The 25,658-nt window shown below is 38.1% G+C and overlaps 1 long non-coding RNA gene across 2 annotated transcripts; it reads right to left on the bottom strand.

The window, feature by feature from the left end:
- Positions 1-8,492: 8,492 nt before the first annotated feature.
- On the bottom strand, positions 8,493-24,855 carry LOC126960076 (uncharacterized). 2 transcript variants are annotated; one of them, XR_007727719.1, is made up of 6 exons: positions 24,682-24,855; positions 23,300-23,354; positions 14,262-14,419; positions 12,728-12,812; positions 10,763-10,952; positions 8,493-8,727 (listed from the first exon to the last, which is right to left on the bottom strand). It is a non-coding gene; the product is annotated as an uncharacterized LOC126960076 (long non-coding RNA). The 2 variants fall into 2 exon arrangements; XR_007727724.1 differs by lacking the exon at positions 8,493-8,727 and adding an exon at positions 9,412-9,477.
- Between the last annotated feature and the right edge of the window lie 803 nt (positions 24,856-25,658).

Here is a 25,658-nt window from a genome sequence, read left to right as displayed (position 1 = left end):
GGAGTTTATATAGTTTTTAACTTTACACTTAGGTTTATTTTCCATTTTGAGTTAATGTTTGTAAAGTGTAAGGCCTGTGTCTAGATTTACTGTTTTGCATGTAGATGTTCAATTGTTCCAGAACCATTTGTTGAAAAGACTATCTCTGTTCCATTGCATTGTCTTTAATTCCTTGTCAAAGATCAGTTGATTATCTTTATGTAGGTCTTTCAACTTTGTTCTTCTGCTTCAATATTGTGTTGGCTATTCTGGGTCTTTTGCTTCTCCATATTAACTTTAGAATAGGTAGGTTTGCTGTTACCTACAAAATAACTTTCTGGGATTTTGATTGGGGTTGCATTGAAATCTATAGATCAAATTTGGAAGAACTGGCAAGATGACAATATTGAATCTTCTTAACCATGAAACAAAATGAAATAAATAAAATACCTGTTCATTTACTTAGTCCTTCTCTGATTTCTTTCATTAAAGTTTTGCAGCTTTTCTTGTATAGATAATGTGCATCCTTCATTTTTTTTCGATCTTCTTGTGTTAGTTTTCTATTCAAAAACCAAAATGTTCATTTACAAAACATAAGTATGGTCATATTACACCTTAGGTAAAATGTTGCATCTTATGATAAAGCGGAAAATTCCCAATTGACTTACCAGGGACTCCAAAACCTGAACCCTAGCAAGCAATCCATCTTCATTTCATAACACTCAGACACCCCGTGTTTCTTTCCTTCATAGGCTATTTACACATGACACTATCTCTAGTTTCCTTCCTGCCTTTCACCATAATTAGCTCAAACTTATTCTTCAGATCTCAGTTTCGCATTCCCTGACAGCCGAGGTTAGGTCAGGTTCCTTTGTTACATGTTCTTATACACTTTTTCTTCATAGTAATTTATCTTTCAACCATGGTTCTTATTTTATTTTTATATTTTTGCTAGTAATAATTATGCTTATATAACATTTTACAGTTTCATATTATATATTTATTTGTGAATTATTTGTTCCATAAACGTCTCACCACATCTTGTCTCCACACCTACTGTTAGCACCCTTCCATAGAATGTGAACTCTTTGAAAATAGAAAACATAATTGTATGTCCAGAGCCAGAAACATTGTATGCGCTTAATAGCTACTCATTTACAGAATGAAATACATATGAATATAGCGGGCTTAGATAGAAAGGTTACAGCTCCATGCTGCAACCATAGATATGCAAATTCTTTGGGCATTTCAGAATCCAGGCTGGTTTCTTATTACTGCTAAAGCCAGACAAAAATAGATGGCTCTTCAGTGCCTCCACCTGGACAGGTAGGGAGTCTACACTGAGAGAGGGATATAAGTTCTAAAAAGGAGGTGATATTTATATAACAATGACACTGCTGAGGCAAGTGGATTGGAGACAGAATTCTAAAGTACAAACATGAGAAAACTGAAGGAGAAAAGTGCCCATCAAAACTGAGTGTCCCACTGAGATTTTGAAGTAGATTATTGCTATGATCTGAATATTGATGTCCCCCTGAAGTTAGTATGTTGGAACTTATTCTCCAATGAGACAGTATTAAGAGGTAGGACCATTAAGAGATTACTGAGTCATGAGGGTCTTGGACTTCCCAGCCTCCTCCAGAATTGTAAGAAATACATTTTTATCAATCTAACGTATTTTGTTATAGCAGCCGGAAAAAATTGCAACAGTTACCCTGCATTGAAGGAATAACTGGACCCTGAATGACCCTTCCAGCTCTAAGACTTTTTCCTTAATTCAACGAATCAATACATAATTATGGGTCCTCATGTGATAAATATTAGTGAGAAAATCACGAATGTGATAGATTGGTTTTTCCTCATAAAAAGCCTAGTCTATTGCCTAATTATGAATATATATACAGGCTCAAAGAGTGTTTTCCCTGGTATAATAGCTGATGATTTAAAAACAATTGACCAGTACCAATTGTTGAAATACAATATTTGAGTCAACACAGAACAACAATTTATCTGAAAAAAATTCAGACTATAAACTCATGCTAATGAAACACAGATGATTTTTTTTTTTTTACCCTAGTCAACCAAATTAGCTGTTTACATGGATTAAATGAGTTAGGTAATTGCCTTCTCAGTTATCAAATGTTTATTGAGCATTTACTACAGGACAGGAGCTGTGCCAAGTGCTGGGAATACAGAGTGCCTAAGAAAGGTACAATTCCTTCCTTCATAGACCTTATAGTATAATGGGAGAGACAGACATTGAACAAGTAACATGAAGTTAGTAGCTATTATTCTGGTACTTGCTTGGTGATAGTTGTTTGCTAGGGCTGCCGTAACAGCGTATCCCAGATTGGGTGGCTTAAACCAGGCATCCCTAACCCCCAGACTGGGGACTGGTACTGGTCCATGGCTCGTTAGGAACCAGGCCACACAGCAGGAGGTGAGGGGTGGGTGAGTAAAGCTTCATCTGTATTTACAGATACTCCCTGTTGCTCAAATTACTGCCTGAGCTCCACCTCCTGTCAACTCAGTGGTGGTGTTAGATTCTCATAGGGAACGTGAACCCTATTGTGAACTGTGCATGTGTGGGATCTAGATTGTGTGCTCCTGATAAGAATATAATGCCTGATGATCTATCACTGTTTTCCATCACCCCCAGATGGGACCGTCTAGTGGCAGGAAAATAAGCTCAGGGCTCCCGCTGATTCTACATTATGGTGAATTGTAAAATTATTTCATTATATATTACACTGTAATAATAATAGAAATAAAGTGCACAATAAATGTAATGTGCTTGAATCATCCCCAAATTATCCCCCTCCTACCTTCTGATCTGTGGAAAAATTGTCATCCACAAAACCAGTCCCTGGGGCCAAAAAGTTTGGGGACCACTGGCTTAAACATCAGAAATTTTTTTTCTTACTGCTTTGAAGGCTAGAGGTCAAGATCAAGGTGTTGGTAGGGTTCTTTCTTTTGAGTCTTCTTTCCTTGGCTTATACATGGTTGTCTTCCCAATGTGTCTTCATATGGCCTTCCTTCCATGTGTGCCTGTGACCTAATTTCCTCTTTTTTAAGGAGGGACACCAGTCATGGTGGATTTGGAGCCCACTTATACAACCTCATTTTAACATAGTTTTCTTTAAAGACTCTATATTTAACCTAAAGAAGTAATTAGGTTACTTATTTAAGGCTCTGTCTCCAAATACAGTCACCTTGTGAGGTATTAGGGGGTAGGACTTCAACATATGAATGCAGGAAGCATAAGCCAGCCCATAATAGTACCTTATAGTTATCTAGAAAAAATTATCCTGTGAAGATATGTGAGCCACATTTATAATTTTAAAATTTGCAGAAGCCACATTTAAAAATACCAGATGAAGTTACTTTGAATAATATATTTTGTTTAATCCAATATATTCAGAATAGTATTTCAATGTTTAATCAATATAGACAATCATTTGTGATATGTTTAACTTTTGTTGTACCGTCTTTCAAATACTGTGTATATTTTACACTTATAGCACATTTGATCCAGACACTAAATTTTTATCAGAAATGCCTGGCTTATATTTAGAGTTAATAAAATTTACAGTTGAAAAAATAATTTTTATACCCAGGTTGTTCCAAATATGCTATAAACTTTTCCAACAACTGAATTGAGTATCCATTTTAAATACAAATTACTTTTTATTAAATAAGATTAAAAGTTAGTTCCTCAGTCATATGAGCCACATTTCAAATGCTCACATAGTCACATGTGGTTAGAAGCTGTCTTAGACTGTTCAGGCTGCTATAACAAAATACCTCAGATTTGGTAATTTAATAAACAACAGAAATTCATTGCTTTTAATTCTAGAGACTGTGAAGTCCCAGATCAAGGCACCAGCAGATTTGGTGTCTGGTGAAGGCATCTCTGCTTCATAGATGGCACCTTCTTTCTGCGTTTTTACATGGTGGAGGTACAAACAGCCTCCCTCAAGCTGCTTTTATAAGGGCACTAATCTTTGGCTTCCCTGGTGGTATAGTGGCTAGGATGTAAGGACGTAATTCCCTTGGTGCTCTCATGACCTAATTACCTCCAAGGGGTAATTAGGCCCCCTGGGGGGTAGTTTTAACACAGGCCCCCTGGGGAGTAGTTTTCCACGTATAGATTTGAGGAGGGCAGTGGCTATTGAATGGGACAGCACAATCTAGAAGATACAGGTCCCTGTCCTGTGAAACAGCAATGCTCTGAATGTCTCAATTACTTTCAATGATTTCGTGCTATAATACTAACCACACTTGTTGTAGTAAGGCCCCATGAACAGAAAATTCCTCGCTTGATAAAACAATTGAATTCTGAAAAAATATTGTTTCACACTCTCTAACCGCTTCTGATTTGAAGTAGTCACACTACATTTTACATCATAATTAACTTTCCCAGCCCATCCCAGGAGGTTTATTACAGACCATCTCAAGGGACTTCTTAGGCTGGGCTCTAAGCCAAGTCTTCCATGTGCCTGTCGCCACACCCACCCCACTGGGTGCTAATGAGAATTGACACAGCTGGAGATCTCACATCATCACAGCTGGAGGCAAAGGCTTCTTCTCTTCTCAATCCCTCAATCCCACTGTAGGAAGAATCTTGAGAAGGATATTTTTGTCACAGATCAGACTGTGGTCCAGGGTCCCAAGCTTTTTGGTGTGGCACTGAATTCCTTGAACCCACTTGACTGTATATTTGCTTTCTGAAGCTGGGTCTAAATCCACAGGGAGCCATTTCTGGAATGTGAAGACAGTTATTGTGATATTTTCTATGTTTAGTGGTCCATCTCAGGCAGGAGGTCATCTGAAGTCACACCAAGGGGAAAGGGACAGTATTGTGGCTCTGTGTATAAATATCATTTCTTCTCCACATTGTACTAGCATGCTTGGGAAACAAAGCAAACTCTCAAGAAAGAAGTTTTTGTTTTAATGAACGAGGTCACTTCTCTCTTTAGACACTCAGAGGAGTGAGGCTTCCAAAGTCAGATTACGGCTTTCAAAGCCAAGGAAACAAGCTCTTCTAGCCAACCAAACTCTTCTAGCCAACCAAACTCTTCTAGCCAACCAAGCCGGCTTTCAAATGATATCATTTTGCCTTGGGCCATCGAGTGAAAAAAAGCCAGGCACTGTTTTACTTGCTTGACATATATCATGGATGAAACTGACAAAATCCTCATGATGCCTACATTCCAGTAGAGGGCACAGAGAATAGACAAATAATAAAAGATATATTAACAGATAGTAAAAATTAGTATTAAAAATAAAGAAAAGGACATAGCAAATGCAAGGAGATAGGGCATGGCTATTCATTTCTTTCTGAAACATATTTATGTAGTGCCAACTATCTGCTAGGCCCTGTGTTATGTTAGGAACGGTGAAAGGGTACAATGATGAATTAGACATAGCTTCTACCCTCAAGGATATTTTGCCTAACATCACCATTTATATTTTTTATATATTTTCCATATTTTAGAGAATTTTTTGAAAGCTGAGAATCCCATCTTGCATTTTCTTATTCTCCAAGAATATTTAGGATGTATTATATAGTGTTGTTTAGCCAAACTTTATGTTGAAAAAATAAATGAATAAACGAATGATGTGGAAGTAGGCATAAGGAAGGTGTTGCTATGAGCTTAATCATACCATTTCTTGGCATGACAGAATAAAAAAGCAACAAATTAAAAACTATGTAATCTGGGTTCTCTATCCCCTGTAGCTTACTATGTGACCTCAGACATATCCTTAATATCTTCGAACTTAAGTTTCTCCATCTGTAAAATGGGACTTGTATTTGTCGCTAAATACAGAGGTTATGAAGAGCAAATGTGAAAGTGCTTTGTAAATGCTAATGCTCTATTCAAAGTTAAGAGATTATTATGTGTGCTAATGCATCCCTTCATTGGTGTGGCTAATTGAATATCAACTCTGCTAAAGGAAATTAAAATGAAACAGGCTGTATTGGACAATCCAATGCAGAAACTCAGCATGGCAGGAGTTTGCATTAAGCCAAACATAGCAAGAGAGAGACCCCGCCGGAGAAAAGCAGTTAGATTTTGCTGCTAATTAGTACTTTTCCTTCAGGAGGTGGAATCTTCTCTCTCTTTTACAGATCAAATTACTCATGTACCCCTATAAAAAGCATGTCAAAGTCAAAAGTGCAAGCAGTCTCAGTGCAATTTGCAGTGGGAATGGCTGCAGTGAGAAGTTAGCACACCATTAATTCTCGATTAAGTGCCAATTTGCACATTGCTGGGAAACAATTGCAAATTCTTTGTTTCTCCCCTTAAAGATGTCATTTGAATCTAAGACAGCCAAAATCTAGTGGGGAGGGATAAATAAAGACAACTAGAGATGAAATCAGGTTTTGCCAAATACCAAAAAGGAATCTCTCACATCACCAACTTGCTGAGTCCCTTCCTGACAGCAAATAAGACATAGCAGTACGGTAGATATTTATCATAATCTGAATTGGCAAGAGAAAAACTCAATTCTAGTTAGAAGTTTGTAGTTGAGAAATTCTCTGATCAACCTGAAGCAAGAAATTGAGAATTTCTACTGCAGAGAAGAATGTATTCTTTTCTGGCATGTCCAATTTTCTGTAAAAGCCCTAGTGCTTCAGCTGCCCAAGAGTTCAGTTTCGGAAACTGTCTAAAGTTACAGAAAATTATTTGCTTTTTGGGGCAAAGAACCCAGTAGCAGCAATATCCCCATGTATTTTGCTGATAAGACCTGTGTTTCTAAATAGATTTTTAAAAAGTTGAACATGATGGGTGCAACTAGGTCAGCAAATCAGTGAAACTCTCATTCCAAACGCATTCAGCATGAGGCTTTATCAAGAATTTTCACGCACCTATAATTTATTGCATCTCTGCTTTGTGCGTAAAATTGAGGGGTGGAAGAGAAATATAGGTCTGACTTTGAGGGGCTGAGCCAAGAGGACTGAAGACAGGAATTCAAGACCAGCCTGGGCAATATAGTGAGACTTCGTCTCTACAAAAAGTTGTTTTAAAATGCTAATTGGTAAGGCTGATGTAGGAGGATTGCTTGAGTCCAGGATGTTGAGGCTGCAGTGAGCCATGATCCTGCCATTACACCCCAGCCTGGGCAACAGAGCGAGACCTCATCTCTAAAAAAGAGAAATATAAGTCTACTTTCCAATAGCTTAAAATTTCCAATAGCTTAAAATACACAGGGGCATGATGAACTTGGGTCCCTGGCAAGGGGATATATCACTTACTTAGGTGTTGGATGGTGCCTGTAAAATGCCAGTAGCAAAAGCAGTAGGTGTGTGCTAAGCCTAATACAAATATCTCTGAGTTAGAGGGAAGTCGAGCAGAGTTGCCAAATGCTTAGGACTGCTTTTTGCCATCTCCAGTCACCTCACTGGTTTTTCTAGGCACTTCTCCTTGATGTGGTTTTGTCAGATATGTGTTTGGGACCTCCTAGCTTCTGCTCTCATCATCTTCTAATTAACTTCTGATACTAGATCTTTGCTTTTTCTCATGCTGCTTGCCTCATGGATTGAATCTGGTAACACCTGCCAATTCTATTTCCTCACACTGTGAACTCCTAGATTTCATCTTGCATAGAGCTGGACACCATATTCTGGAAGCATTTTTGTTTTGTAAAAATTTAGGATTATTACATAGCCGGGAGAGCCCAATATCAGGGTAAGATGGCCCCTCAAGGTCATTCAGGACATTGTAAGTCGGCCCTTCCTTGTGTTAGTCCAGGGTGAAAATGGGATGGCATCCACTTGATTTTCACTATTCTGGGACAAAGTTGCTTCCACCTTCCTTTAATTAGGAAGTCATGCAAAGAATATCATGAGTCGCTCTCAATCCCAACCAGCTGGGTATTTTAAACACCAAGCACATTACTCTTCCTCTGGGACAGGTAAGCATTTCTAACCTGCCTTTAAACAAACATAATAGTAAAAAGACTGAGATACAGTAGAGCAATGAACAGACTTGAGAATTTATGCTCAGCTATTTATCTTAGTTTTACTGAAGCTATGGGGCCTGAGACAACTCGGGAAACATATGTACAAGATAAAAACACATATCAAATAACTCCATAACTACTGGATAACTGATGAAAATAAAGTCACCTGCATAAATCAATAGGTCTTAATTGTGATATTTGTTTTTACAGATTTCTTTGTAGTCAATTAGGACTGCCCATTAAAGTGGCAGAATAAGCACAGGGCCTGCTGCTGTGATTTGATGGGCTATGGGAAACACCCTTTGCCTAAAATTACCTCCTGCGATGGCCTACTTAAGGCATATGATTCACCTATATTAACAAGCGAGTATTACTTTAAGTCCATATCATAGTTTATCCCTTTTGATTTTTATAGCCAACAGAAGAAGTAGGTATTTTTATAATTCCTAACTTTACAGATTAAAATTGAGAGTCAGAAATATTAAGTTCATAACTCAAGATCACTCAGCAAATGCCAAATCTTACTTTGAGAACTCATGTTGTCTGACTCCAAATCTCACGTTTTATCCACTCACCACTCCTCAGTCATGAGAGAGCCATTTCTTCAGTCCTTGTTAAAAGGGTACTCTTCAGGAAATTATGAAATTGTACATATCCTTGTACACTTATCCTGTCTTATATCTTGACTATTCAGTTTCTTGCTACTCAAAGTGTGGTTTATGACAGGCAGCATTGAAATACCTGGGGCCTCATTGGAAATGCAGACTCTCAGACTCCACCCTGGATTTACCGAGAAAGAAAAGGACATAGTGGGAAAAAGGGACAGTTAGAAAGAAACAAAATTTTCAGAAATGCCAAAGTCAAACTGTAAGCAGTTTATAATTTATATTAATAGAGTGATCTAGGATCCTTGCACAAATTTCTTGAAAGCAAAAATGTTCTCTTATAGTTTCTCAGATGTTAGAAAATGGAGGAAAGCTTATGCAGCTTTGGGCCCAACCTCTTAATCCAGAGTTCTGTTATCTAATGTTTTCAGGAAACTGAAGCAAATTTGATGGAATTGGTGTGTGTCTTGCCCTCTTTTCCTGTTTCGATTGTGTACCACTTGGTGTCATATTTGGTGCAATGGTGTAGTATTGACGAAGAAGCATTTAGACTTTCTTACACTCACCTTTTACAGAGGTCAGTGGTGTCTGTAAGGCAATAAGACAAAGGGTAATGGTAGAGGCGTAAGGGCTTCAGGATAAGAAAAATTAAATATATACAAGGAAAGTTATTCTCCATCCAGAATTTGAAAGAAAGACATGGAGAAGATAGTAAAGATGGACTAGTTAATATTGCAAAAAGCATCAGTAACATGGGTTCGTAAGGTCCTATTGTTAAAATATGCTTCAGAAAATGATATGTGTATTTGATAATGACCATATTCATCCAAGGAAGAAAGTAAGTACAAAGCAGTGACCAAGATGAACAGTGCATCACTCTTGTCCAGTTTTCTTGAAGCCAAATAGTCTGCAAAAATGTTGACTGCTGTTGGAGGAAATTAACTATTAGAAATGAGCATTATTTGCAACTCTAAAAATTAAAAGGCCTGGGGTGGTTGCTAATTAGGAACTTGTAGGTGATGTGCTTAGAAAGGGGTTAGAGCAAGTTTTCCCTTAAATCAGTGCAGCCTTGAATCACTCACTACCCTGGTGCCGCCTCATCTTTGCTCTCTGGGGTTGATAAATATGTAGTTCTAGCATGAAAGAAACTGGGTGTAATCACTGGAGACTTTTCAGAGTGAAAACATCAGCGCTCTTTGCAGACACTGCCTAACTGAGAACAGCTTGAGAAAATAAGTTATATGAAAAGGAGAAGGGAGGGGAAAACGACTAGAAAAGTGGGAGGAATAAGATAAATATAAGGAAAAATCTATTTTATGGAAAGTGGGTCAAACTCACCAATACTAGTTGTTTAAGAATATCCTCTTGGGACAGAAAAACTTTTTTCCATATTAAGAACTCTAATTGAGAAGTAGGATTATCCTGAATACTAACTTGGTAGAGGTTTTGTTTTTTTTTTTTGTCAGGGGAACTTTACAAAATTGAAGATGTGAAGAAGATTATCTGGGCTTTAACAGCCTATTTAGGAGACCAATTCTTATTATTAAGAAAGTCATCATGCTTAGTTCATAGTGCTACTTAATTATGATTGTACCTTGTCTATCAATTATAAAATTTAAGAAATAATGTATTTTCAGAGACAAAACATCCCAGCATTCTGTTGGTAAATCACCCTAATAGTGAATTCATTCAAGTGTAATAAAATTTTATTTTCCACAAATATGCTATTAGTTAGAGTCTTCTTTAATTTATCTTTCCTTAGAGTTGGTTTGACTAAGCAATCTTTAATTTTGTCAGAAATGGAGTGATAGCTCAGGCTATTATAGTAAAAATTATGGAAACCCTTGAAGGCCAGAGGGTAGAGGCTGGTATAATACCTAATCCACAGGGTTTTGGATAATCACTCTCACTATATTCCAGCAAAATAATTTCCGAGTAGTGATTTGATATCATTGTCAGTGTTCGACTCCTGTGTTCTTCTCCTTCACCTACAATTCTCTCATCCCTTCACCCTCACCATTAAGCCTGACTTTGTCATACAGTACCCATATAGTCATAAGGCAGAATACTCTCAGGTCACATGGTCCCATTTTATTTTCAGCACTGATTGACCAATAGACTTAGAATCAAAATGGAAATTAACAAACAAGAGAATTGAAAAAAAATTCAATAAATAAATAAACCCTTTGAAAAGAGCATGTAAAGCTTACGATTATGCTAGGCTGCTTGATTTTTCCATCAGCTTCCAAGTTTCTTCCTCTTGAATACTCTAATGAAGTACTGATCAAAGGTTTTCTCACTTCCACATCTCCATACAAGTTGGCATCTTTTCTGTTCCTCTTTTCGGCTGAAAGCTTTTATGCTTTGTAATTCTTTTTGTTCCAGGGATCTCTGCTTGTTCTATGGAAAAACATTTAGTTATGTAGCCCTAGGAGGCAGGAATTCATGGTCAGCAGAAAGAAGCAACCACTATTCACACAAATGCATCAGTAGACACATCGGCACTTAATCTTTCAAGTAAGATGTAGATTCTTGATGTTCTATTCAGGAGGTGTAGTAGGCATTTGTGTAGACAGACAGAGAGGGAAGAATTATAATGTACTGGCCGAATAAGGGGGACTGAACTTTTTTTTGCTAACAATCAGAGCTTTTGGAAAAGGCCTTAGTTACCTTAGGATTTTGTGAGTCCATCACTGGAGATGTTCACTAAGAACTTGTATAATCTCTTCTTAGGGCTTTATACTACATACGTGCCTTTCTATATGACTGATTTATGACTCTGTATTGAGTTCTATGAACCCGGGGAAAAAGTAAGTAGGCTTATTTGAAGTTTTAGTTTGTAATATATGCTCTCAATTGTGTTGAAACCTTCTTAGTCTCCCCAGTTCCCACCCTAGATATTGCTCATTTGTTTTGTTTTGTTTTGTTTGATTTTTTGCTAGTTCTAATTCTTTCAAATTTAAGGTAGTGCATATATTTGAGCATCTCTTTGGTGCTGTGTACTTACTAGCATCTGTAATTATTTTCATAAGGACCATTTTTTTTTTTTTTTGGTGGTTAGCTTCATTGTAAATAAGATTTTGTTGACAAAGTAGCAAATTTTCAACATAAAGCTGAGAAGGTAAAACATGACCCAGTTGACAACAGGGACAAATTAGAAAGTCTTCAATAGTGGGATGCTATTCTTCACAGTAATTACAGTGACAGTGGTTTTCTATTAGGGGTTTTACAGTCAGGCAGACTTCAGTTTGAATCCAGATCTGCAGCTAATACTGTGATTTTAACCACTTAATATTCTTCAAACTCAATGGTCTCATTAGTACATTTGAGACAACACCATTATCCAAATACATAGGTTAAATAAAAATAACAAATTTAAATTTTCTAGTGCCTAGATTATATAACATTCCAGAAATATATATGAATCATCTTTCCTTTAGGAAGCCAGATCTTAACTTAGAAAAATGAAATTTTTTTCATATTGGTAAGTGCACCAACACTGTTATCTGCTTTGTTAGTTTCTTGTTGAGTGAACATAGGATGAGAAGACCTTCAAACACCTAAGTCTTCTGGGGGTGAAAATGACAATACGCTGGTACCTCCACTTAGGTAACATGGTTGTATTGCTAATATTATTGCCGTACTGCTTTCAGCACCACAGCCCCTACTTGACCCTTTCTCAACTAACTCCTCTAGCACAGTGCTGGAGCCAGAGCAAGATTAGTGCTCTAACTCCAGCACAGAAGAATAATCTTGAATACAGAGCTAGAGGTCTGCCCTGGGGCACTTTTCTATGAGTCCCAAGCACCAAGCCCCAGGCCCTGAGTAACTCAGGGCACAGTGATTCCCAAGAGAGAGAGAGAGAAGTGGAGTTTCCCACCCAGAACTTCGCCTGCCTTTTTGAGCACAATCCTGTTCCACCCTCCGTTTTTTTGTTTGTGGTTTGTATAGTCCATACTAGCCAAAATTCTTGTACTAGATTTGGAACAATAGCTTCTTTCTGGATAGACTCATTAAGCTTTAAGTCAGTGCCTTTTCTTTAAGATTTATGTCATGGAACAACAAATAGAGAGTAGTCTTAGGCTCCACATTGTTATCTTGGGTAAAATTCAATTGTAGAAGTAATGTTTTAGAGAGAAAGAAACCACTAAGTCTACTAAAACACTTAGAAATACCTTAGAAAGTGCTTAAAACAGCATTTTTGTATGCACTCAGGTTAAAAGAAGTACAATCAGCCCTTTGTATCCACAGGTTTCACATCTGTAGATTAAACAGTGCATTGAAAATGTCAAAGAAACAATAAAAGTAATACAAATTTTAAAATACAGTGCAAAAACTATACACCATTTAAAATTTTAAAACTCTTTTAATTTTTAATTTTTGCAGACACATATTAGGTATATATATTTATGGGGTACATGAGGTGTTTTGATACTGGCATGTAATGTGAAATAAGCACATCATGGAGAATGAGGTCTCCATCCCCTCAAGCATTTATTCCTTGAGTTACAAACAATCTGATTACACTCTTTTTGTTATATTAAAAAGTACAAAGTAGTTATTATTGACTATAATCACCCTGCTGTGCTATCAAATAGTGGGTCTCATTCATTCTTTCTACTTTTCTTTGTATCCATTAACCATCCCCACCTCCCCTACCACTCTCACTACCCTTCCCAGTCTCTGGTAACCATCCTTCTACTCTCTATCTCCATGAGTTTGTCTTGATTTTTGTACCCCACAAATAATTGAGAACATGCAATTTTTGTCTTTCTGTGCCTGGTTTATTTCACTTAGCACAATGATCTCTCGTTCCATCCATGTTTTTGCAAATTATTGGATCTCATTTTTTCTCAAGGCTGAATAACACTCCATTGTGTACATGTACCACATTTTCTTTATTTATCCGTTGATGGACACTTGGGTAACATTTATATTGCATTAGGTATTCTAAGTAACCTAGAGATGATTTAAAGTAATTTTAAAGTATATGGGAGAATGTGTAGGTTACATGCAAACACTATATATACCACGTTATATAAGGGACTTGTTCATCTGCAGATTTTGGTATCTTCAGGGAGTCCTGGAACCAATCACTGCAGATACCCCCAAGGACCAGGGACAACTGTATTAGCTATAGCTTACTATAAACCAGCCACTGTAGTACGTATTATATATATACTCTCATTTTATCCTCACAATAATCTTCCAAGTATTGCCATATCTATGACAGATGAGGAAACAAATGTGAACGAGTAAAATAACATGTTCAGAAGTCACACATCCAGGAACTTACAGAGACAGGATTTGAACCTATGATTGCCTGGTTTCATAGCTGTCTCTGTTTTGCTATGACTAGCTACTTCAATCAAATTGCTACAACAAGCAAACTTATAAATCACATGTAGCATATTGAATAACAACCAAATAATGAATTATTAAGGCATGTGTTCACTTCTTCTCCTGGCCACAAGCACTGTTGGGTTTCCGTGTCACTTGTTTGCTGGGGGGGGCTTTGATCTTTTTGTGTATGACACATTCCTAGGTGTTTTGAGACTGTGATGAGCCACATTGATTTTCAGTTGATGAGGCTCTTACCCCTACCTGTCCTGATAATACGCCCCAGTGTAGCCTCTGAAAGGTTTGTGAGGAAAAGGGAGGGGTCATAGCATTGGTTTGCTCAGTTAGGAGATAAAATCATAGGAGCACCTTTCTCTGAAGTCAGGAGAATTGGTCCTATGTCCTCATAGAAGTTGTAATCAGAGTCCATGGTATTTCCTTGTATTTCCCCAGTGATCTCAGTTGAATGCCACAATCTATTTTGATTTCCATCTTAGGAAGTCTGGAGTAGCCTTTGCAGGGATCATCTGATACAGAGATAGAACATTTCAAGAAGTAGTGCAATGGAATTCTTGTCACCTTGCAATGTAAGTGCTGAGCATAGATTATTATTTAGAATATCTATATTTATACTAATAAAAATTAAGAGTCATGTGCTGGAGTCTTTTTTTTTTCAACCCAGATATTGACAGGTGGTGAGCAGGTGGAGCCAGGCAGCGCTTGTCACGGATGTGTCGGAGTGGTAGGCGGGGGAGGGGTGAAGATATGAGTGAATGATATCGGCTCAGTCACTCCTTTCCTGTTGTTGTTGAGTGACACTTGGATATATCACTAAACATATAAAAATAGAAGCTCTGTGTCAGCCTTCTCCTTGTACAGGGTGCTGTGCTGCAGCGTTTAAATCTGGATGTCAGTATGCCACTATCGTTATTTATAGAGGAGACCCGTATTAACATTTTGAGAGCGACAGAGGAAGAGGGAGAAAGAGAAAAGCACATTTCAGATGGAAGGCACTCTGAATTTTGTCTTGCATTAATTGAACATTTATGTTTATCTCCTTTAAAATAATCACTCCTATCTGTATAGGAATGTACATGTTGCAAGGCGCTTTCACATACACCACCACCCTGGAGTCCCATAGAGACTCTTTGAGGTACAAAATAGAATTTCTCTTCCTGCAGAAGCTCAGGGAGATTAAGTGACTCCGTAGCATGTCACTCAGCTGGTAGTGCTAGAACTGGTTCTCAGTTTTGCTTCTTCAAAATGCAGTTGTTCCTTCCTCCTATGGGACATATAAGGTATTCATGTCCCCATATAACAGGTGAGGAAATTGAGCAAGGAGTCATAAACCCAGGCATGGTATGAGATGTTCATCTAGGCACTGAGGACACAGCAGTGACCAAATGGGTAAAAAAATTCTTGCCTTGTAAAATGTCATGTAAAGCTAACATCCCAGTGGTTGTGTTAGGTGATCTTTACCATTCTGAAACTCTCTAGTGTAAGTTATGATGCAGAGCTATTTTATCCCATTTTAATCATCATTTTGAAATGAAAAATTGGCTTAAAATTTGTAAAACAATAAAAAATTTAATACTTTAAAATATTCAGCTAATTTTGGGGAACTTTTGGTTTTCTCTCATATTTGGATTGCTGTGTTGATTCTGTAGTGGTATGATGACATATTGTCATATTCTGTTCAAGTCAACATAAGTCATAAGGCATTTCCGTGTCCAATGGGACCAAATCGGACCTGCAGGATCCCTGTGGACCAGAAAGGAAATCTCTCAGTAGACCCCTGCTAATATGGCTCACATGAACTGATAGCTAGGACGGTTATCCCCAAACATCTCTACACTTCAGAATCACTCAGGGAGCTTCAAAAAGTATTGATTGCTGTGTCCTACTCCAGTGATTGTAATATAATTGACTTAGCATATGAGCAGAATGTTTAAAAGGTGATTCAGGAACCACTGAACTAGAATATGACTAATGGGATGATAACAGACAATTGTTTGCCTACCCAATAGCCATTGCTCAGTCACCTTCTAACTTGCAAGCAGAACCTCAGCTTTGCTCAGAGTATTAAATCATGATTCAGTGGCTGAATCATGATTGTTTTAAGTCAGTCATGATAATTTCACTCTCTCTGCCAATGATTAGTTTGGGGGGTAATTATGTGAACCAGAACCAACCCATGGAACGGAAAATAATACCCGCTGGTGACAATATGAGAAAGATTTCTTTGCTATTAACAAAAGAGACTTCTTTAAGGAAGTAGCCCTTTCTTCTGGTTATGATGATGTTGAAAAGGTATGATGGCATTTAGAGACCTTGGAGGAAACTAGGCAAGAGACCAAAGCAGCAACTGACAATGCTGAATGAAAGATGGAAGGAAACTTGCTGACATTGTTGGGATAACAGGATAATGAACTCTAATATCAACATATCTCCTGACTTTCTGTGATTTACCATTTATGTTCCTTTAGTTGGTGTTCATGAAATTTATAGCTAAAGTATACTAAATGATACATGAAATCCTAATTTTGGATGAAGTCTCGTAAGGAGCATAGAATATGCTATCCTGGGGCAAAATAATGTTTTATCTAAACTTGCATATTGTCCACACTTGCATATTGTCTCTGAACAGAAACCAATGGATAATTCTTTTTAGAAAATGTTAGTTTTCTTACATGGCTACAACTCAAAAGATTTATTTCAAAATTGTTTTTTATTAACTTCCAAATCTATCAAAAACCTTTACTAAAATTCTTCTTGAACCTCCTTATATTTTCTTCTCTGCCATTTAAAATGTTGGTGAGAAGAACTACGATTAAAAATACTTACATATTAGTTAGATTATCATTGACACAAAGACTTCATGAAATGAAACTTCTCAAGAGGGGCCGTGGGATACTTTTGGTATCAGGTTGCGGGTTGAGGCTATTAAGGGGCAAACGACTAATTGTCCCTTACTCAGCTTCCTAACAAGTAGAAATAAGAAAGATCGAGAGAAAGGTAAATGCAGATTAACTGGGGCCTCAATCAAATTTTAGGGGTGATGGTTCACAAGGTAACTGACAAATCAAATTTTGCTTTCCATTAAGGATTCTGTAGTTTTCAGTTTGTCCATAGGATATTTTATGAAGCTGTAAATAATTATAAATAACATTCATTGGGTGCTTACCATGTGCCACCCATCATGGCAAGCTTTTTACATGCATCATCTCAAATAGTTCTCCCAATCAACCTAGAAGGACTGTGTATTTTAGGGGATTTAAATGACTTGTGAAAGGTTGCACAGTTATTGAAGGGCTGGGATGGAAGCTAAGCCTGTGCTTTTATCAACAGCACAGTGTTGTCTTCTATCCACAGTGGAAAGAACACAAACTGTAATCCAGTTCCATTAGTTATTACCAGTGTGACCCTGGGCCTTCTTCACCCGCTCCCTGGGAAAACTGAATAACGATCTTTTAACCTGGAAGCCCTGTCCAAATGTAACAGATTATTCCAGTCCCTTTGAGATTTGTTCCATAAGCGTTGATAGAGTTCTTACTGTGTGCTGGATCCTATGCCAACTTCTGGGAGAACAGTAGTATGTAAGACACAAGAGTACTTTTCCTGTAACTGCTGGACTCTGGCAGTGAGCTGGAGGCCATGCTTCCCTTTCCAGACAAGCCTGCGGCTGCCCCAGCTCTGGCTTTGTGTCGTGGAGCCATGCTACTAAAAGCCGGTCGAGAATGGATGCCAATAGCTCCCCAGCTGCCTCATGTTAATGTAATCAGCAAGAAGCCTGCACACCTGATGGTAGTGCAGAATATGAGGTGAGTGATTAAAGTTTAAAAGGTCGTATACCATTGTAATACCGAAAAGAAACTTTATGATTCATCATTCCTGATGTAATGTCATCTGTTTAATAAAGGCGTATTTCACCCACAGCTCATTTTTAATGGGCCTATTTAAGTAATGGTATTAGGGTTGGATTTTTTCCTTTCCCGCTCAAGCTAAGAGTGGTTTGTTTGTAGTATACTTGAAAAAACCACAGTAGTTTTGAACTTGCATATTTACAGTATCTTTCAGGCTTCAGCTGTGTATTATTTATGCCAAACCACTGTACTTGGACTGAAATATCAGGGACAGGCAAACAAGCAGCTGGATATGCTAATACACAAACCATGTCTTACTTAATTGTGTGGATGGGAATTTATATGGTGGGCAAGTATTCTTATCTGTAAGCTGGTGTGATGAGCCGTGGTCAGAAGGTATGCCACCCACAGTGGTGTTTCACTCAAGCAGGAAAATGGAACCGGTAGGCCTGCTTCTCTCGGATCAGTGGTTCTCCAGTAGAGACAATTTTTCCCCCTAGGGGACATTTGGCAATGTTTGGAGATGTTTTTTAGTTGTTACATACAACAGGAGGAGGTTGGTAGTGTTGTTGGAATCTGATGGGAAGAGGTTAAGCATGCTGTCAAACATTTTGCATTGTGTAGGACACTTCCCACTTCAACATATGGGGTAGAGCTCAAAAGGTAAGTGGACTCTGGCGGAGTAAGGGAAAGTTTGTATAACCTTCTGTGGTAGAGAGTGAATTTTATCTAATTTTCTTTGTTCTACTTTTTTCTGATGCTATTACTATCTTTCTAAATGGATGTCTTGAAACGGTTCCTCTTCATCTATTAACACACTTCATGGGAGGGGTGCATGTCATAAGGTGAGAAATGATACAGTGGGAGTGGCCATAATCTAGAATTTTGGAAGATGGGAGCATTGTAAAAAGCTATCTAGTTTATACCTTATCTTTAACAGAGAAAGAAACTGAAGTGCCAAAAAAAAAGTAACTTTCTGAATGTGACCAGCTAATCATGACAAGCCACAATTTTACACTATTTGTTATCTTTGTTCTGAATTTGAGAACAATAGATTCTAACCCACACATAACTCTACTTTCCAAAGGCAGCATGCAAATTAACATCTTCCCTAATCCTCTTTTTATTCTTCATTTCCCATCTCTAAATTCACCACCCTCAAGATCTGTTTTTGAATATCGCATGACCAAAACCAAATTGCTCCTTGCTATTTCTTACTAACCTTTCAAAAGATTTAACTTTTGGCTTTTCATTGGTAGAGGCAGTGGTATTTCTGATTTGTGGCTTTTTCTGTGTGTTCTTAATTTTGTTGTTGTTGTTGTTGTTTGTTTGTTTGCTTTTTTATCTTGGGCATAATACTTGCTCCCTAATGTTGGTTACCATGACATAAACTTCAAGTTATGATGACCACTTAGGGTCCTAGGATGGAGAACTCCAGAAGGTTCTCAGAAAGATCAGGTATAAGGAAGAGTGATGTGTGCAATGCTCTGACTCACTGAATTGGTATAAACTGAAATCTTGATTCCTACCCCCTCAGCTGTCTCTTCTCCCAGTTGTCTCCATTTGAGTAAAATGGCAACTTGCATTATCTTGGTGTTCAAGCCAAAAAACCTTAAAGGCATCTGTGATTCATTTCATTCTATTTCTTTCCACATCCAAACAAGTGATAAATCCTATTGAATATAACTTCAAAACATAGCCATAATCCAACCACTTTTGGTCACCTTCACTGCTTGCCTCCACTGAAGTCTAAGCTGCTATCAGCTTTCACTTAAAATACTGTACTATCCTCTCAACCTGCCTTCCTCCTCCTACCTGGCTCCCTTGTCTCTTCTCCATACAGCAACCCGAGTGATCATTTTAAGGTGTTAGTTTCTGTCTCAAAGTGGCTCTTCATCTCAATGAACATAAAATATGAAGTGATTTTACCTTACCAAATTTTATCTTACCAAAACCTACAAGATAATATTTACCTTTGCACCTGTCTGCCTCTCTGATCTCAGCTCCCAGGACCTTTCCTTTTATTCTCCATACTCCTGTTGTGTGTTCTCCAAGTATCAAATGTGCTCTCATTTTGGGACCTTTGCACTTTCTGTTTCCTTTGTCTCGATCATCCTTTCTCTACTCAAATTCCATTTCATCGAGAGGGCTTCCCTCATCCTACCATCAAATGCAATACAGCCTGTCCCCCACTCCTCTGCTATTGTATATCATCCTGCTTTATTTTACTTCCTAGTACTTAGCAGCTCCCAAGAAAACCCGTGTGTGTGTGTGTGTGTGTGTGTGTGTGTGTGTGTGTGTGTGTGTGTGAGAGAGAGAGAGAGAGAGAGAGAGAGAGAGAGGAAAGCACTCCATAAGGGCAGGATCTATGCTTGTTTTGTACTTAAAGCAGTGACAAGCACATGACTGGCACCCAGTTTAGAGTGAGTGAGTGAATGACTGAGTACACAAATGAATGAATTGGTTATTTTTCCTTTATTATTTAACAACCAATATGCCTTGCTGCTTAGAAATCTTTATCTTCATAATTTGAATAGGGATAGGCTGTACCAGAACATTTCACATCTAGTAGTAGTAACCCTAACTTCCAATTCAATATTTGGGTGTTCAGTCACTTCTGGGTCTCAAATTTGGAAGAGCTACTTCAAGGATAAGACATTGGCTTATTATTTATCTGCACAGATTTTTTGGCTGGGTCCATGTCCATATATTTACTTTTATTTAATTCTTTTTCTTCTTTTACCTTCCTTGAGATGTTATATCTGAATATCACCCACAAATTTGATGATCATGACTTTAGTGTGCCCTATTCAAGGTTAATGGTGATATTGCTTAGTAACCTCAGAGGTGTTGCATCCATGCCCAAACTCCTTGGGTTGCCATTTATCATCACTCTCTCTTCAGTCTAGGTGGAAGCATTGAAGACCATTTGAATTGGCAAAGGCTGATATAAAATAGCTTTGCCACTAACATTTTGTGAGAGATCCTGTCTCAAGTGTTTTACAAAAAGGCAGAGACATAAGATCCCTTGCCTTCCTTTCATCTGCTAATTTGAAATTACGTTGTAAAAGACTACGAAGTTTGTCAGGTGTGATTTGTTCTTTAAATGCCCTTGCTGCTTAATCTTCATGAAATCCTTATTAGGATGCTGAATGATCCTTAAACAGGCCTTTTTTTTTAAAAGGCACAAAAAGAGATTGTATAACAACAGCATGTCTGATGAGCAGATTGACAGTTATCTGGGATAAATGGATGCATGGGTCATGGAGGACTCTAGTGAACTAATGTAGTTCATCTCTAATTTTTGACCTTGGTTAAAGTTTAGTTTAGGACTAATAGATTTAGAAGAGTATCCTGATATTTATTATAGCAGTAATACAAATAATAGAAATATATCAAGTTCAGTAATGTCTTTTGTTTCCAGGGCCCCAAGTATTTATATACATTTTTAAAAAATTTTCATATTATTTCTGTCTCTTCTGGTGTGGTTCAAGACCATAATTGTAGTCCTGGCTTTGTTACCAGTTGACTATGTGATTTTAGACCAGAGGTCAGCAAACTTTCTGTAAAGGATCAGATCACAAATATTTTAGGCTTTCAGGGTCATATGGTCCCTGTTGCAACTACTACACTCTGCTCTTGCAAAATGAAAGCAGCCAGATATAATATGTAAATGAATGAGTATGGCTGTTTTTCAATAAAACCTTGTTTACAAAAAGAGGCCATGAGCCAGATTTGGTTTGTGAGCCATAATTCTCCAACTCCTAGTTTCGGTGATCGATTTAGTTTCTCTGGGCCTTCTTTTCTCTATTTATCAAATATGGTGGCTGAGCTGGAAAGTGTTCAAGTTATAGAGTTATTTGCTCCTACATTCAGGACTCATCTACCAGGAGTTTTTCTAGTGCTTGAACTTATGGTATGCTGTACATTCAAAGGTCATCACTAGGACTGGTATGTCTCATTTTGGTTCAAACACCAACCAGGAAGCAAACTCTGAGGAGGGAGCTTCCTTTAAAATTCAAAGATGTAGTGGACTCAGTCCCTAGATGAGTGCCGAAAGATTTTAAACGAAACATACCACTTCCACCATAAGATGAAGCATTTCAGGATTCCTCAGGGATTGGGGCAAAGGGATAATGCAAGAAGAGCCCCAGGATTATTTTTCCTACCCTACATCTCATCCTTACTTGATCGTGTCCCAATCCCCACACCATCACTTACTTGTCCAAGCCTCATCATTCTCCAGTCAAGCCATTATACTTAAACCAAGTCTCCACATGCTCAGAGAAATCCTTTGGAGACTTCTCTAAAGGTTGGCTTATGAGTACAAAACTGTCACTCAAAATTTTCCCTTTGTGGAGAATGTGGGAGATTATGGCAGGAGGTTTTCTCACCTGTCATTCACTTGGAACACAAATATCTTTGAAAATCAAAAGCACATAATGAGTTCAGACCTCAAAAAATTATGCATCCTTTATTCTTCTTTAATATGTTGTTTGAGTTAGGAGACCGACAGGGATAACAGTCCTACTGGGAAACTTTAAGGAAATCTATTTATTTGTCAGGTTCATGTTAAGCAACCAAATGCTACTTCCATTCAAATTATGTCATATTTTTTAGTTTTCCAGACTCTTTCAACTAGAAAAAATATGTGTTTCTAAAAAACCTTTTTAAAAATAAAGCAGTTAGATCCTCTAGAGTAAACCTGTGTTTTGGTCACATAAAAGTTAGGTAGGAAAGGAAGGAAAGAGTTAGCGAAGATACCTGACTATGTAATGTAACTATTACTTTAGCATATGTGCCAGGGGCATTGCACACAGTCTCATTTAATCTTGTGCTAATGAAGTAGCTATTGTTTTCTCATTTTACAGATTGGGAAACTAAGCTTTAATAATTATCCAAGGTCACAAAAATTTTAAATGACAGAACAAGTTTTTAATCCCACATCTCTCTAAAAACAATGTTCCAAAACAATTTCTAAAATAATTCTAATGGGAACTAATCCAGTTAATAAGAATCTGATTTCCCAATGGATACTTACTGCATAATGGACAGCATTTTTGGTGGGAAGGGTCTCAATTACAGAAAATATCAATTTACTAAGTATAGGTGGTGACTTCAATCTTCAAATGAATAGTATCCTAGTGTGGGCCTACTGCACTATTTGGAGATAATTTTAAAAATTTGAATGGCATTAAAATTTTAAATTGAATTAGATGAGCAATCTTTAGTTTGTAATAGTGCCCACTAATGAGTAAACTTAAAATTAGTTAAGAAACCAGACCAGGTTAATCTGCCAATATGGGATAGAACCAGGACTGGACCCATATCGTTCAAAGTCCCAGCATTCTTTCTACCAAAAATAATAAAAAAAAAAATGCATACTATTAGCATAAGAGATATAGTAAGAAAGAATGTTAGGAAAGCAGGGAAACTGTGATAGGATAATGCAACTTTCTAAAGGTTGGAAGAGAAAGCAACCTGGAATGGAAGCCCAGCTGTGTGGATTGTGTGACAGGAAGTGTGACAATAACACAGACTTACCTTCAACTGGCTCTGTAAATTGTCTCTCTCAGTGCCTCTGTTATTTGTTTTTAATCTGTAAGATTCACAGGTTAGATTATTAGAGTTTAACAAATGGTGACCTGGAAACCAAATTAATCTCAGGAATGAGTTTTGTTTATACTCTACAATGTTTTACTCTTAAAAAATGAGTGTAGATGTGAAATGAACTCCCCAGTCCTTATCACTCCCATTTGTCTTGCACCCCACTGGCCTTTTCACACTTTATGTGATCTGCCTGGCCACTAGCAATTCTTTGCCTTTGCAGACCCTGCAAACAAACAATCAAGTTCCGGAAGAGCTATTATAGTCTCTCATTCTCTAATTTACCTGGTTAGTGAGAAAAGGTCTGGGGCTACGTTTCTAAAAATAAGTTACCTGGAAATTGGTTTAACAAGAAAAATATCTTCATTTCAAAGCAGAGGAAAATCTACTCAGCACACAAAAATGTAGTGAGATCTCTCCTAGCCATGGCAATTTCCAGGAGGATGACAGGAGGGAAGGACAATGTCCCCAGTGAAGCCGAAGCTGGAATCATGAAAAGCTAAATAGAATTACCCAAACTGGAAATTGGCCAAGATTTAGGGTTACCACCTGTGCAAATCGGGGTGACCTGATCAAGGAAGTTGTAATTTTCCTCTGATAAATGGGCCTCCCGAAATTTCAGCAATCTGGAGCTCAGGCTGGGTGGATTTGACAGGATACTTTCCTTTGAGCAGTGCCACTTGGCAAATATCGTCTTCAGAGTTTTAGCTTCAAGAGTCAGATCTGTTTACTTCAAGGCAGTTGGTGATTTTAATTTTCATTAGCCTTCTGTCAGTGACCCCAATTCTGCTGGAAAGGCCAGTGTCCCTCCAAATTCTTGGGACACAAGGGCTTGCATATCTCACTTCTTGTATTGTGTAGCTTTTAGATACATAATCTTATTCCGCCCTCACCACACACTAATAATGTAGGCAGGCAGGGAAGGAATGCTTATCTCTGGCATAGAGGTGAGTAAACTGGGACTCAGGGTTTCCGAGCCAGACCTCAATCTAAGTTCATGCATTTGCTGCCTGTGATATTTCCTTTGTACTGTGGCACAGGTAAATGGAGTTCTTCTAGGGTTAATTGCAACAAGGTAAGTTGTACCTATTCAAAGCCAAGGCAATTGTAATAACCTGAGCAAACACAGTTAAATTGATTATTGAGATTAACAAACACAGCCATGACATTAGAGCCTTTATCGTGACCTCCTTTCTTTCTTTCCTTTTCCCTGTTTCGGTGACTCAGTCACCAATGCCAGAAGGAGGTTAACTCCAACTTCTCCTTTTCCTTCTGGCTCTATATTCCGGTGAAAGGGCTCCCTTGACTAGGGTACATACCCTGGCTCTTGGTCTCAGTGCGGAAGGAATTCAGGACACGGACACACATGAGGAGTGGGTTTTGGAGGAGAACGTTTAACAGAAAAAGAAGAAAAGAGAGAGAAAAAGAAGAAAAGAGAGAGAAAAAGAAGAAAAGAGAGAGAAAAAGCTTCCTCATGTTGAGAAAACTCCAAAGAGGGTCTCCTAGCAGAGAAAAGTAACGGTTGGTGCTAATGCGCCATTTTATAATACAGTTTGGGGAGGCGGTGTCTGATTTACATAGGGCTCATAGATTGGTTTGATCAGTTGTGACATCTACATAGTGTGTGGGGAAGGCTTTTCCCCCATGCTAATCTTATTATGCAAATAGGCATTCCAGTTGATCAGCGCCATCTTGTCTGCTTCTTCCTGTACACATGGCTGGCAAAGAGAAGAGAAGATGGAGTCGTCATCTTGAACATGATTGCCACAACTGCCAGTATCTAGGTCTGCAGCTGGATTTTACAGGCTGCTCTTTGTTAGTAAGGAAAATAATTTGGGCTGCTTTTCATTATAAAGAAAAGCCTTACTGAGGACTCCCATACTCTTATTATCTGCGTAAGCAATTTCTTAACTCGTATATCACTGGTGGCCACTGAGTTCTGTAGAACCACCTTCCTTTTACCTCTTAATGCATCTTCTCTTATCCCCACTGATAGTGCTAGTATATCAGACCCTGCTACTTCTCTCAAAGGCTGTTGAGGTAGCATTTCCACTGGTCTGTGTAGCTTCTTGCTTGTACCTCTACAATCACTTTGTGTCTTTCCTAATCCACCTTTCCCCTCCCCAGTAGAATGGCCCCCTCTTTAATGATTCCCTCCATGGAGCCCTGTACATCCAGGGAAGCATCTGTAGCATGTTATTATCAATGTTATCTTTGTATGTCTGTCTCCCTGGCCAGACTATGAGCAACTTAAGAAAAGGGACCCTAACGTATCCCTCATTGTATCCCCATTGAC

Source organism: Macaca thibetana, chromosome 1 (genome assembly GCF_024542745.1).
Source record: "Macaca thibetana thibetana isolate TM-01 chromosome 1, ASM2454274v1, whole genome shotgun sequence".
NCBI classification, from domain to species: Eukaryota; Metazoa; Chordata; class Mammalia; order Primates; family Cercopithecidae; genus Macaca; species Macaca thibetana.
The sequence above is the reverse complement of the archived record's forward strand: the minus strand, read 5'-3'. Positions and strand labels throughout refer to the sequence as shown.